At 37.1% G+C, this 13,013-nt stretch overlaps 1 protein-coding gene across 2 annotated transcripts in view; it reads left to right on the forward strand.

Annotated features, from left to right (window-relative positions):
* The first annotated feature begins 33 nt into the window (after nt 1–33).
* Nucleotides 34–13,013, forward strand: part of apba2b (amyloid beta (A4) precursor protein-binding, family A, member 2b) — a 50,580-nt gene continuing 37,600 nt past the window's right edge. For both annotated transcript variants that reach the window (XM_028014440.1, XM_028014442.1), the window contains exon 1: nt 34–179. The gene's annotated coding sequence lies outside the window, so the exon portion shown is untranslated. The remainder of the gene's footprint in view (nt 180–13,013) is intronic.

The raw sequence follows: 13,013 nt of genomic DNA on the forward strand, positions 1-13,013 counted from the left end.
CTGTTTTCACCAACCAGACAACTGCAGTGGGCTCGCCTCGTGTTATGCTCGTTCCGGGGCTCCGTGATCAGCGGCTGTGCTCCGTACGCTGGCTGTCGGTGAAACAGAGATGCGCTGCCTGCCAGCTCCGTCTCTCAGGCTGAAAAGGAAAGGACTTACAAACATATGACTTTCTCCAGGTAATGTTCCTTTTTGTTTTGTTTTTTTTAGAAATGTATAAATAACACAGTATGTATCTATATATGCTGTAGTCGCTTTTTTTCTTGGTATCTTGAGGGGAGTGGAAAGCAGGAGGATGCTGATCGCTCTGGTTGTGTGGGTTTGTCCTCAGCATCAGTGTTATTAACAACAGGGCTGCTGAGCTCGAAAGGAAAAGGCTTCTTGCTTCCCGACGCCCACCTACATTTTAATGGGCACTCAGTTGAATTTTGTCGCGTGGAAGTCCTGTTCACACCTATCGTTACATTTCCCCGGTGATTCATTAATGCGCAGTCCAGTCTGCGCCTAATGTAATCGATTGTAGTTAGGCTGTGTTGCAAATAGGCCTTTTAGACATTTTACGTGTCATAGCAACTTCTTTCATTTTAAAGTGGTGCTGGTAGTCGACGTCCCTTCCAGTTTAAAGTGTGCCAGCTCCTTTTGTTGAAACGCCTTATTATGTTCAACTCTTGTTTCTGCCTATTTTCTTCCAAATCTCTAAAAGGTTATTGCACATTCCTTCCCAAGTCTTTGAAATGACACACTATAAATAGGCTATATTTGGTGAAGTTGAAAAGAAGGAGGAACCTGACTGTAGATTTCCTTATCTTGAGATAAACATGAATTTTTCAGGGTGTTAAGATCTAAATCCTTTGTGAAAAAGCATAACCCCTGTTTGATGTTGGATTTGTATATCCTTTGGTCCCAGCCAGAGGCAAGGGCAGTTGCTGATATGCGTAGTGTCTGGATGCTCTTTGTTCTCAGGGAGCAGGGGACAGGGCAAGCTTTGTGTTATATAGTACATCTGTCTTCATCCAGTCATGCAGAATGCATTTTCGTGCCAGTTTAGTGCCATCGCATTTAGTCCACTTGAATAGCCTCCTTTGGTCTGTCACATGGTACAAGGTACATTTGTTTGGCTGGTTTTGCCTTAGAGCAATTTCAGTATGAATGTTGGCCTAATTACAATGCACAGTGCTCAAATATTAATTACTATAAATGTAATTGAGCATTTCTGATAACTGGCATCTATTACATTGGTTTGGAGGGATTTTTTCTACTCCTTTTTAACAAAAATAGTTTTCATTTAGAGACATTTGAGGCTTATTTAACAATAAATAAATGCCATCGGGACTTTGAAGAGGGCATTCCTAAATCCTAATGCTCCTCGTTGTTCTGTCATTGGAAGGTGGATTTGCTGTTACTTAGAACCATTGTCATGCTGCATAGTTCAGATGTCCTTAAGCTTAAGTTTTTAATGTCACAAACAGATGGGCAGACATTTACAGTATCATTAGGATTTTCTGGTAAAAAAATACAAATAAAAGAAACAGAATACATAAACCCAACAATTGCTTCAAGATCTCCAGGTTTTGAAGCAACAGTAACAAAAAAGCAAACCAGACAAAATTTGTAGAGGGCCACATAGTTTACACTGTACAGCATAATGCTAAAATAAGTTTCATTGTAATTTTGTTACATTTATAGGATTTTCTGATATATTAGTGTCTAAAACTAGTTAGTTTAGCCTTTGCAGAGGTGCTGCCAAGGCTGCATGCAAAGGGGAGCTTCTGTCTCCCTGTCACCATATTATTTTCCCTTTAAATATTACACCCGGTTATTAAAGCTGGGTTTTCCAGTCTCATTACACATATTTTTGTTATGAGACTCAACGTCCCTTAAAATCAACACAGATTTAGATTCAAACAGATCTCTGTTGTAAAATAAATAGAGACAAAATAAATAAAAAAGGTTGTTGATGTTTTATTGATAAATCATTGAACAGTCAAGATAAAATCCTTCCATGTCTCTTGCAATGAAGACGTACACACCAAATTTCCTGTGTCACTGGTATTTGGAGCCTGTTTGACTTCCATGTTTTTTTTTCTGAACAAGGATCCTGAAAGTATTTCAGCAGAGTGCTCAAGCTAACATGGGTTTTTATTAATCCGCCAATAAGAAATAGTCAGTAAGTCGCTCTAAAAATTAAAAAAACCTAAAAACAAAACTAGAAAACTGAAGTGAAGTGAAACATGTTTCAAAATATTCAGAAAAACAAAAGAATGAAAAATGTGACAAAAAAAGAATTACAATGTCCAACTTTTAAATCCGGCGTGGGGGCTTTGACAGAAACTTCTAAATATGAAAACACAATATTTTTAGAAGTGAGGTTTCTACCATATATCAGTGCTTTGTTACAGGGCATTTCGTTCCACACCTGCAGTATGAGACTGACACTCAGTCTGCAGCCTCTTGGGGTCTTACTCATACTGCAGCTGTAGTATACTACACCGATTCTGTTGATGGGCCAGAAATAGGGGACAGCCTCCAGTCCTGCTACACAAAAATGACCAGATCATCAGTTTTTGTATCTTTAGTATTTGAGAATCTATAATTCATCACCTTTTGAATTTCTTGGTTTAGATAACATCGTTTCAGAACTGTAACTTATAAAAGTTTCTACAAGTTACAGTATTTTTTATCTTAACATTTTCTACTTTGTAACATATTGGAAATGTTTTGTGCACTAAGAACATCAGGGTTTGAATTAGATTTTGGCTTTTGATTGATCTGTAAGCTAATACAATCAGATAACTAAGCTCACTGTAAATCAAACTGAAATATTGAGGAATACATGACTGTCTATTTGGAATGAGGTCAAAAAGAACATAGAGCAGAGGTGAGAGCTTAATTTCTATGTTTTTTGACAGCACAGCTTTGCTGACTTCTCTGTTTATGCTTCAGTTTCCTGCAGTTTAAGTTGAAATCAGGATTTTTTATCACACAGGTGGATGTTTTGCTGCTTCCCTCGATTACAGCATCAGGTCTGAGTCAGATCTGCTAGGACAGAAAATCATCTGGTAGGGAATGGTGCTGCTATTGTGGTGTGTAACAAAGGAACAACCATGAGAAAACGTTTCCGTTTTCAGTCCTATTTGTATCTCACGATCCTAGCATAATAGATGTCTGAGTAATAATAAAAGAAACAGGCAGTAACTAATTATCCATTGCTTTAAGATGCTAGTGTTTAACACTTATCTACAGTATTCCTAAAATGAAGCATAAATATCCTGAGCCATCATCCATTTTGTTCACCGTTGAGGTTGTTTTAGTCACAACAGTATTTTCAGTTTTTCAACAAGGCTGTCATGGAACGCCTACTTGACACAGTGGCTGAGAAATGTCTCACAATATATGGATTTCATATCAGTCAATGTTAATCATTGTTGATTTTTCTTTGTTTTGAATATTTAAAATACTAACAAAAGGGGTGGCATGACCTTTTCTCTTATCCACAATTCATTCTTGAACTTTTCTACTCATTTTGTTCTTTCACTCCAGTCCCTTATCTTTTATTTGAAAGCAGTTATGTGGCAGGGTGGCCAAACTCGCCACACTTACTGATGCGTACTTTCTGCATTCTGTGAACTGTGCAGACTCCATCGCACTATCCACAGACGGTTGCAATTTCATAATGGAGCATACCACTTGTCGACATTTCTTCATTTCCCGCCTTATGCGAAAGGATACAAGGAAGTTTGATGATGTCGTTAGCCGCCTAGCCTTGTTTCTTCATCACCAACTCACTGCACAACAGTCAGTGCTGCACAGAGAGCTGCAGTCATGCTCCTTGTGAATGGTTGCTGTGACTCTCAAGATTTACTTTACAACATTCTCAACTTCATTGGTTTGGTGTGAAACAAAACAGTTTGATATGAACTGCTGAGTGGTTTCCTGCTCGAGTCAGTATGTAACCGGGCACACAGTCACAAAAAATGACCATCGTATAGCAGCCGTCACCTGTCAGTCCACACTGAGCTCACCTCAAGCACAGGCCTCTGAGGAGTGAAGTATGCCTGAGTATGTTGGGAGCAACATGAGACTTTTACTGTTCATATTACTCAACAAGCTGTTGCTAGGTAACCAAAGACTGAGTGAGTTAACTGATGCCACTAATCTTGCTTACCTGAGGCAATTTCAAATTATTCTATCACTATAGTCTGTAGTGACAGTCAACTTTAATTGTTTTTGGAAGCTGTTTTTAGATCACTGGTGTAGTACTGAAATGCCAGAATCACCTGTAGAGAAAAAGCAACAAAACCAAGAGACCACCCTTCCCCATTACATCCAAATTTAAGAGCCTCTAAGACACTTCTTTTTATCTTGTTTTCCTTTATATTTTAAGTCCATCAGTGATTCACAGCCTCATAAAACAGATGTTGAAGCAGTCACTAGTTGAGGCTTGAAGAGGTTCATGCAGGGAGTCAAGATATGTTGTTTAGGCTTTCCTGAGTGTTCGGTACGACGCTTTGCTCTTTGAAGTGTGAAGACCAAACAAAACATGCAACTAAGGTGTTCAAAGCATACAGAGTTGCAGGGATTTTCATTGGGTTCATGTTTCAATTCACCTTCACTATGCCCTTAAATATTTTTCACCTTTGATAAATTACATTTATAGACAGAAAGTGAATTCACTACACTGTTTTTTAGAAATTATTTGAAAAATATATTAAGACATGAAAAATATATAAAGGTAATTCACTTTGGTTTGATTGTGCCTTTCCTTAAATGGTATTTTGGATGATACTTGTGAATTTTTTGTTTTAATAAAGCTGACTTAAATGAACTATACATGTATTAGGATAGCATAAACATTCTTAAAAAGATAAAGTAAACATGTGCACAGAATTTCACTGGTCTTGACATTCAAATGAGTCCAAACCAGTTTCACACTTTGCGGTTAAATCAGGTCAGATTGGGAGCAAAGCTAAATGGCACAGAAAGGAGGAGGAAAGAAAGAAAAGGAAAGGAACCCGTTCTCCTGCAGTGCTTTCTGAAAGAGAAACCCATTCATAGCTGCATTAATCATGGGTGTCCCTAAATAATGGCTCTGAGGCAGCACACAGAGAGGGAGAAACAGGAAGAAAAAAGAGAAGCTTGGAAACAGTCTTTTTTATTAACTGGATCCATCTGAATGTTAGCTGTTTGCTTTCACTGCCAATTGGTCTTTATAACTTAGAGATAAGTTATCATCTGTGCTATATTGTTGCATAATGTTTATACTTTCTTTTTGATAAGCAGTGGTTATAATAAAGTTGTGACAACTCTTCTCTTTTAATCTTTTGTTTTTTTTTCTGAACATCAAGACTCAGCTTATTATCTTACTTACTGTGACAAAATGAAATTACAGTTAAAGTTTGACATTAAGGCCCCCACATACTCTGGTCTACTTCACAACATGGAGAAAAAGGTGTGTTGTATGTGACACTGAGCTGGTAAGGTTAAGAGCTGACGCCACCAATCAGATGAATGCGCATCATCCACACTGCAGCGTTGATTTTCTTAATTTTGCAAGTCTGGCAATCAGCCGATACTGTACATGTGAAACTAATCTAACCACTGTCCTCTTTTACTCTCCCTAACTAGCTCGTTAACTTGCTAGTATCCATTTGGATTGTGGAAAATGAAGGAATTTGTCAAAAAAAAAAAAATGAAATCAGTACAGTCAACTATGAAATCTCAACCGTGCCTGCTGAGTCTGCATCGGACATCCGTGTATGTGGAAGCATTTTTGATCAGGAGAGAGTCTGTTAAAATAAACACAGTTCCATAAAAAACCTTGAGAGTGCTCTTCCAAGCAGATGAGTTTAATACACAAAATAAATCAAAAACATTCTGATAAAACATTGTTTAATACTGTGGTTCACCATTTCTTTAGGGTTCTATCTGAGTGGAACTGGCTTTAAAAGGGAGCCCAACCCTGATATTGATCTCTAACTACTGTGGTGTAGTTCAACAAGGTAAAGCATATAAACCATAAATATAGCCTCAAACAGAGGCTCTCAGACACTGCGCCAGAGTAAAAATACCAAAATAGATTATTCAAAGACATAGAAGCACACTGCAGGGAATCATCTGTTATTACCTAGAGCCATTTCTTATTACATCTATTTACTTATAATGACTTAGTTATTTGTTAAGCCACACGGATGTTTTTGCTTTGACTGTGACTATTTATTTCATGCAGGCTATTAATCACTTGTAGATTTTCCAGGAATGCTACATTGTTTTTCTAATGATTCAGTATTGTCTCTATGAACACATGCAGGACATTTATTTTCCATATATATGTTTTTTTGCATATTTTTTGTCACTTTATTGACGCTGGCATTGGTCTCATAAAGATAGTCTTTGCTTGACATGACAGCATAAGTGGCTGAAGGAAACACACATCAAGCATTGTACTTCTAATAGTCGTAATTATTGAGAGCTTTGACTTCTATTTTAGTATTAGCACACGTGCAACATTTGTAATTTTACCTTCCTCACTCTTGTCGTTTTAGTCAGAAGATGAGGCTCATGTTTCAGTATGCTGTCACTTACTATATGTCTTCACTTTAGATGCATTCTCCGGGCCAACACCGTAACTACTGCTTTTGTTTAAGAAGCAGCATGACATTAGCATTTAGATGTGTGGGGAACCTCACCTGCTGCTCTCACTGTGGGAGCCTGCAGACAAATTCACATCTGCTTGGTGCTATATTTCTTTTCTTTGTAGTGACAGATCGTAGTCGTTTTATGAAACGCTATCATGTGCTGTTAGGTGCAGAGGAAAATGATTTTCCATAGCATGCAGAGTGGTGTCATTATTCAAGCATAATAATCAAGCTAGGTTGTTTTTTATTTGTAGACCGGCATGTTTGTTGATTGATGGCATCCATGATTGTTCATCATTTGGGTGATAAAATTGGAATAGCAAAACCAGATGTTTTTTTTATGCCTAGTGGAAGACTAGCTTCACAAGATAATGGGGAGGAGACAGGAACCTCCCACAGCATTCTGCTTTGTTTAAAAGGAATTAGATTTTATCATGAAGATGATCGGTTTGTGGGTTTTAATTACTCTGATAGATGTAGCTCTGTACTTTTGACGCATCAAATTTGTGGATCAGAGGAAACCAGTACGCCTCACCTTTTCTTGTTGCCTGTATCTGAGAGAGCTAGTGCTACTTTGAATATTCAGATAAATCATAACTGCTTAAGCTAGTTTCCTGCTGAAATTCATTTTATACATCTTAATAGATCACAAATGTCTAACAAATACTACCAGTGACATTGAGTCCTAATAATGTGACGACAAAGGTGAGACTGTAGTTGTGAGGTTTATAGGACCCTTTAAATATTACAGTGCTGCCGCTTTAATCATTTGTAGTATTGAAACCACCAGAAACATGAAGTAACACTGAAACAGATGATAAACGTCAGCTGATGATGATTGCAGTTGAAATGCCTACAATAACAAAAAAATGTAATACGCTGTTGGTGTCAGGATGATACAGAGCCATAATTATTTCTTCCCATCTTGGAAAATACTGGAGTAGGCTGGATGAATATTCCTACAGAAGATTAATAAATGATGAGGGATGGCAGTGTTGAGTAGCTCAAAACAGTTTGAATTACTCAGATGTGCATGCATCTTCTTTTCTCCACTGTCTGCACAGTATTTTCAGTAGGCTACTTCATGATGCTCCTCCATCTTCTTCATGAGCACACAGTCTGCTTGCAGCCTCCCTTTCATCATTCAATTCCTGACTTTCCTAGTTCATCGTGCAGCTGTCCTACTAGAAAAGGTTGGTGGGTATCCGTGTTTATATGACATTACTGAATAAACTGGAAGATATGATACACTAATGTGTTTTTTTTTTCCAATAAGAAATGCACACTGAAAATATACAAGCAAATCCATGTAGTGAAGTATAGATTTACACTTAAGTATTTAAAAATATAAAGCTATCAAAAGCACAAAGATGTAATAAAAATCTAACTCTACTTTGTATTTTTGTTGATGACTTTACAAGAACCAAAAGATGTAAGCGTATCAGATAAATATTTTTGCAATAACGTTTGACAGATTTCGACAGAGATTTTGAAATTGGAGAAAAAACATGTAATTACTTTGGGTTCAATTATTTGGTTTGAGGCAGAGTGTAACTCCAATTACGTCCCTAAATCATAGTGGTTGCTGCTGTATTTGGCTAAGCAGAGACAATGACACCTGTCTCTGCTTAAGTGTCAATCCCTCTGCTGTTGATTGTGATGATGTAGGTTGCATTGCATGTCCATGCATTGTGAGGCTAATCGGTGGGACTGCGGACATCAGAAGTCTGTCTGTCTTGTAATAATTGTTGGTGGAAGTAGCAGGTGATACAGCAGCTCTGAACAAAAAATCATTAAGATTGTAATCATCCTAGTGGAGCATGTGGCGCAGACCAACTGGTTCTTAGAACAGTTTGACTGAAAATGATCCACCTAATGCTCATTATTAAAATCTAACATTATTTATTCTGTTCCTCTTCAAAAACTGCTTCCATGTGCTTTACTGCAGTTTTTCTGATATCCACACAGTGTTCTCACAGACATCTGCATCCATGCAAAACACATGCAAACACCTTTGAAGAAGAATTTTGTTTTATTTTAATAAAGAAAATAGAACAAAAACATAAATGGACATAATTCTGGTTAGTTGTCTAGTGCTCTACTCCTACTAATTAACTCATTAGTGAGTTAATTCACCCAAAATATGCCAGCTTTAAGCAATGCTGTCCTGATTGTACAGTCTTACAATCTCTACCTGTGATCAAAATACGTGAAATTGCGACTGTGGAAAAATTTCACTCCAATTACATCTTTATACACGACTCTGTAGATTAACTATCACCGACGCATAGTTTCCACAATTTTCCTTGCATCAGTTCCTCGTCTCAGTTTGCTCCTACAGTAGGTGCACAACAGCCAAATTAAGGAGCTCTCAAGAGATCACTGCTAGTTTACCGAGTCTCACTTTAGAGGTAGATGTTTGAAGGAGATCTTCTCATATGTCAAACCTAAACTATGTATCCAATATAGAAGTAGAATACTTAATGTGCTTCAGTAAGTATCTCCTCCACATGGATGACCATACCAGTACTATGCAATAACCTGCTGGGACACAGTAAAAAAGATCTGTGCAAGTAGGCAGGGCAGCTCTTCCAAATGAAAATCAAACTGAGGACATAGATACACATGAAGCCTAGATGTACTTAATGGAGAGATAAATCTAAAATTAATGAGGATAAATGTGATACTGGGCAGTCCTGCAGATTTTTACAGTAAACATCTCTTTTTTTCTGCTTGAATGACATTAGTTTGGGTGTAGACATCAGTATGATGTGTTTTGACAGATCTCAGCAGATCTTAGAAAGCTATTATGGAAAGTCATTTGGACCTGTATGTAGTATTTATGACCTGTATTTATGTAGTCCCACAGATGCAAAAATGGTACAAAAGACTTAAGGCAGAAACATGTTTCCTTTGAGTCTCAATGTTTGCAGAAACATTTATATGCATCTTCACGAAGGCATTACTACACTGATTGCCTGTAATGAGACAATAAAACATAAGACAAGCTCTTTTATATTAGAGTGCAGTTTCTATAGGAAGCCTCTCTTACATGTTTTCTCCATGTTTAGATAATGGCTTTCATTTGTTCACTGGAGGCCCAAACCATTTAAAAATGACTTTGTATCTGATTCCAGACTGATAGATAGCAATGACTGTTTCTTGTCCTTCTCTGTTTTTTTATTTGGTACTTAGTGTGTTGTTTTAGTCTACTTGAAGCTTTCAGACAACTTATTTTATATAGTTTGTTTCTATAGGTCTAGCAGTGATCACATCTGTGCTTTATGAAGTTGAACTGAGCTTTCAGAATAATTACATTTTGCTTTGATCTGATATTAAAAAATGTTTGATTATTTGAAAAAAATTACATTTTACATAAGAAAGCTATTAAGGGGCAAATGCTTTTCCACAGCATGATACATGTAATTAAATTCACTGAGTAAAACGAAGTGCTATGGCTAATCCCGTAAAGACTTTAGTGCCAGAGTAGTAGTACGAGATCAAATGAAGCAAGATTAGGTCAGTCCTATTCTCCCACATTCTGACAGCAGAATGCCATCATCTGCCTCTGAAACCAGGCTACATGTCACACGTTGTCCTCACACCGTGCATCCCCCCCGTGACAGTTTCCAGGTTTCAGTCCTTAGCCCAGCCACCGCTGACACACATCAAGGGTGTTGGTGTAAGGTATCTGTCACCACAGGAAGTAGAGCTATGCTGATCAGAAGGAGAAAGTCAGTGGGTCTAACGAGAACGAAAAGAAGTAATGTGGCCCACAAAAAGCACTAAATATCACATATACTTTTAAAAAGATTATGATTTATGAAATAAGAGCCTGTAAAAAAATTTCCACTTGGTTATGAATTTCCTATTTCAAACCACAGAAAACCAAAAGTTGCATGCATTGATAATACACAAAAGAAGATCTTTGGGGAGCTGATAAATACTTAATTCTTAGGATTTATTTATGTATTTATTCTATTCTTTAGTGTTTTATTGTGTGACACTTTTATTTTGTAAAGCTACTTTACGTATTTCAGGCACTCTGTTTTTATTTCAGGGTTTCATTATTTCTTTTTCTAACATTTATATTACAAGGATAAAAACAAATTGAGATTAAAAACCTCTTTTTCACTCTGGTTAAAGTGAATTGAACAGAGAGACAGCAAACTTCAGAGTGTCTGACTGAGGGTGTAACAAGCAAGCTACAATTTATTTCACTCATAATAAGTCTTGGAAGGTTTCTGCCTTAAAATATGACAGACGCTTTGCTTAGATTAACACCTGCTTCTGTTGGTACATTTTACTCTCATTTTCAGACAGCGTTTGTGCCGGTATAAAATGGTGCCATAAACATATTTCTGTCTCTACTGAGAGGGAAAAAAACATAACATAATCACTTTGGCAGTAACTAAAATGATAGTGTCCCGTCTTCTTGCAGTTCTCTTTGGCTCCCAGTATGCAGCCCTGCGGCCTGCATGGGTCCCACAAGTCCAACTCATACTGCAGCACACTGCGGTATTCAAAGACGAAACACTCAGCAGATCTCTCACAACTAAGCCAAAGGTGAAGAAAAGAAGTCAGAGACCTGAAACAAGTGATTTTGTCCACTTCCTTAAATCCACAAGTCTTCTGAATCCAATTTTATTTCACTGTATTCCAATTATGAATTGTAATTACATTAAATATGTCACAAAATTATAAACTATTATAAAAAAAGATAATGTAAACACATACATGTTCTTACATATACATGTCCTAAGGCCCAGCCAACCAAAGGACCTATTACAAGATTTTTAAATTATCGTCCACATATATTTGAAGACAAGCACTTAATGTGATTCAAGCATTTAAACATTATAACGTTTTACTACAATACAGAATTCAATGTAGTGATTTCTCTCAGGAATTAAAGTGCAATGTTTATTCAGTTTCAAAACACCACCAATCAGGCCACACACATGAAAATCAAGCACACATGGTAGAAACTGGTTGAGTTTTGCACCACAACAAGTCACAGCAAGGAGCTTTTTTTGCAAGAGACTATCCACTGTGGGAGTAAATATAGCTCAAAAAGCAAACAGCAGACAGAAACATGCAGTAGAGTCTCCTATAGCAGGCCTTTGGAGACTTTTGACTCAGGGAATTGGACTGGTGTACTGTGCTCTCTGATTGGACCGCTTCCTAATTCTGTCACCATTGAAACTCCAGAGAGTGCTTTCAAGAATTTGGACTTAGAATCACATATTCTAATAACTGAAAATGTGACCATAAAGGCTAATGCTAACATAAGTCTGTCTCATTACATCAGTGGTGAAAAACATTTTCGTATAACAGCCAGACAGGAAAGTCTCCTTCAACATAGTATTTTAGTTTGAAGTTTAATCAGATTTTAAGTTCCAGTAATTAGAACATGTAACTCCATGTATTTTAGTTGCACTTCTCATGTTTTTAGGGCTCCAATGGATGTCACTGTGGTACTGACACTGAGAATTGTGATGATGATGATGATGATGATGATGATTAACCTACATTTTCCTGACACGTTTTTCTATACCCACTAGTTAAATGTGAACGGGGCTACATAAATACTTAATTCACTCATATAATATATAAAGTTTGTGCATACAATAGAGCACAATGATGTTGAATAAAAAATATGCAAAAGTTTTTTTTCTTGTCTTTTTTTGTTACAAATTGAAAGACTTCTGTTTAATGGTACATTAACATATTTTTAAATATTTAATTCAGTATAGCACACCAGTGTGGGCTCATTTGCACAAATGTGACATTCTGTCACATTTGTCTCAGTTTTCACTTGTGTTGTGAAAGTCAAATGCAATATCGTATGAAGCAAAATAGATCTTCAATGAAAGCATATTAATTAAAACAAAAGGGTGAATCAAAATAACGGAAAAATGCACACAAACAACATTATGCACACAAAGAAGCCAACTTCCACCTAGAATAACTCACGTGTGTGAACATCCACTGTACATCTGGAGCCCATCCCCAGTAGGAAATGTATCACACTAACCTTCATAGTCCATCATCATTTATGACTGCCAAAGGCTAACAGTGCTGTCTTTGCTATGAGGCCTTGGATAAGCTGTTCCCCGACTTTAACAAAACACCCAGGAAACATGCTTGCAAGGTTGCTCGCTGCCATGATGCCATGACCTGTCCCATACATCTAACCAACACTCGTCTCTGAATTACAGACTCAAGGCACCAAAAGATGGAACAAAAGATAAACTTAGAAAGATTTAAGCCATAACACAGATAAACATGCATCATCAATACAGCCCAGTAATAAAGTTTTGACCCGCAGCTTTTAGTGCTTCATGCTATTAAGCAGATGACACCGATAGGAAACAA

Source organism: Xiphophorus couchianus, chromosome 4, assembly GCF_001444195.1.
Source record: "Xiphophorus couchianus chromosome 4, X_couchianus-1.0, whole genome shotgun sequence".
Taxonomy (NCBI): Eukaryota; Metazoa; Chordata; class Actinopteri; order Cyprinodontiformes; family Poeciliidae; genus Xiphophorus; species Xiphophorus couchianus.